Genomic DNA, 2,689 nt, shown 5'->3' on the forward strand with positions numbered 1-2,689 from the left:
GCTAGTATTTCCCCGGATTTTCGGCCGTTTTTCCGACTTTTTCGGCCGTCGGAAAAGCGGCGGCCTGGGCACCGGCCGCGGCCGGGGGTGCCTTCCCCTCGAGCGAGGGCCCGGACCTCACCCGGTTGCAGCCCCGGGTGGGGCTCCGCCGGCGGCCGGAATGGTTGAGACCATCGGCCGCGCTGAACGGAGGTCTGGTAAATCATTAACCAAACTGGACTTAGTCTCTGGCAAGAGAGATGGTCCAGCCGACGGGCACGACCGAGGGCCCGGACCTCACCCGGCTGCAGCCCCGGGTGGGGCTCCGCCGGCGGCCGGAATGGTTGAGACCATCGGCCGCGCTGAACGGAGGTCTGGTAAATCATTAACCAAACTGGACTTAGTCTCTGGCAAGAGAGATGGTCCAGCCGACGGGCACGACCGAGGGCCCGGACCTCACCCGGCTGCAGCCCCGGGTGGGGCTCCGCCGGCGGCCGGAATGGTTGAGACCATCGGCCGCGCTGAACGGAGGTCTGGTAAATCATTAACCAAACTGGACTTAGTCTCTGGCAAGAGAGATGGTCCAGCCGACGGGCACGACCGAGGGCCCGGACCTCACCCGGTTGCAGCCCCGGGTGGAGCTCCGCCGGCGGCCGGAATGGTTGAGACCATCGGCCGCGCTGAACGGAGGTCTGGTAAATCATTAACCAAACTGGACTTAGTCTCTGGCAAGAGAGATGGTCCAGCCGACGGGCACGACCGAGGGCCCCGGACCTCACCCGGTTGCAGCCCCGGGTGGAGCTCCGCCGGCGGCCGGAATGGTTGAGACCATCGGCCGCGCTGAACGGAGCTCTGGTAAATCATTAACCAAACTGGACTTAGTCTCTGGCAAGAGAGATGGTCCAGCCGACGGGCACGACCGAGGGCCCCGGACCTCACCCGGTTGCAGCCCCGGGTGGAGCTCCGCCGGCGGCCGGAATGGTTGAGACCATCGGCCGCGCTGAACGGAGCTCTGGTAAATCATTAACCAAACTGGACTTAGTCTCTGGCAAGAGAGATGGTCCAGCCGACGGGCACGACCGAGGGCCCCGGACCTCACCCGGTTGCAGCCCCGGGTGGAGCTCCGCCGGCGGCCGGAATGGTTGAGACCATCGGCCGCGCTGAACGGAGCTCTGGTAAATCATTAACCAAACTGGACTTAGTCTCTGGCAAGAGAGATGGTCCAGCCGACGGGCACGACCGAGGGCCCCGGACCTCACCCGGTTGCAGCCCCGGGTGGAGCTCCGCCGGCGGCAGGAATGGTTGAGACCATCGGCCGCGCTGAACGGAGCTCTGGTAAATCATTAACCAAACTGGACTTAGTCTCTGGCAAGAGAGATGGTCCAGACGACGGGCACGGTGGCAGAGTTAGCCGAACTTGACTTAGCCTCTGGCCGCAGAGAGGGTCCATCAAACGGGGCACGGTGGGAGATTAAGCCGCACTAGGCTCAGGCTCTGGCCACGGGAGGGTGGCCCAGGTGTGAGCCGGCAGTAAATGGTGAACCAGTGAAAAGCCAGCACCCGAGGGTGCGGTTGTGCTGCCGACTTGGAGGCTCCCTGTGCCCGCAGAGCAAAAATGTGAGCACAGACGGAAGTCTATGAAGTCAGATCCGGTCGGCGGTCGCCAGGCTCGGTGCATGGTTTCCCGCAGAGGTTGGTGGATCCGTCCCGCCGAGGTGGGCACCTGCATTTTCTGGCACAAGTGTCCGGAGGCTGGTTAATGAGTTGCCGCCGGTAGCCCGCATGGAGTTGCGATTGACCCGTTTTGCGGGCCCCCCAGGCCTCATTCTCGGTAGGACTACCGGGCCGCACCCCGCCGAGGTGGACACCTGCATTTTCTGGCAGGGGGGGTTGGCGGGGTGCCCGGGGATTTTCGGGAACTCGTTTTTCAGAACATTTTTTGGCTAGCGGTGTCAGTTTGAAAGTACCCAGGAAAGTGCTACTTCACAAAAGGGGACTTTTTCCAAATATATAACCTCTTGAAGAGCACCTCAGTGTCGGAGGGGGCAGACACTTTACTTCATTTATGGCTAATTCCTCGGGTACGTTCTGGAAAACGGACAGAGTTGCCTGGCCGGTGGTGACTCTTTGGCAGATACATATATATATATATATATATTACGGCTTTTTCTATATATGTATCAAAGTGTGATAAACACTTGTGCAAAAAAACCAGACAACGGAATTGACGGCACTTTGTAAACGGCCTGCAAAGTACAAAGTCTGAGTTTTTTAAAAAAGTGGCACTCGGTGGTAGGGAGTGCCGGCGCTTTGAAACGGCACAGATGCCACGTTCCCTTGGGTTGCACTTCGTTCTGTGAGGCCTTAAAGTGCGTGCCCAGAAACCTCTGAATGCAAAAGGCGCGCACGCCGGTAGTGGGCTGCAACAATCAGTGCGTTTGCCTATCCATGCCTAAGCCTGGCGACCCTGCGGGCGATGATGGCATGTCTTGGGCGTTGGCCATGGACTGGGTCGGGCTTGACAGTTCGTGCTCTTCGCCTGTGACATATCCGGACTGACCGGACGCTCGTGTTCGACGCGGTAGGGCCCTTGGCGGGTTCATCGTTGATGCGCTGGTGCTTCAGGCTGAGCGGTTGTCCCTCTGTGGTCCCGACTGCACATCGGGCGGACACCGAGCGAGTCGGTTGGCAGAACTTTCCGTTTGGACTC

The sequence above is a fragment of the Mustelus asterias genome, unplaced genomic scaffold (assembly GCF_964213995.1).
Source record: "Mustelus asterias unplaced genomic scaffold, sMusAst1.hap1.1 HAP1_SCAFFOLD_2200, whole genome shotgun sequence".
Taxonomy (NCBI): Eukaryota; Metazoa; Chordata; class Chondrichthyes; order Carcharhiniformes; family Triakidae; genus Mustelus; species Mustelus asterias.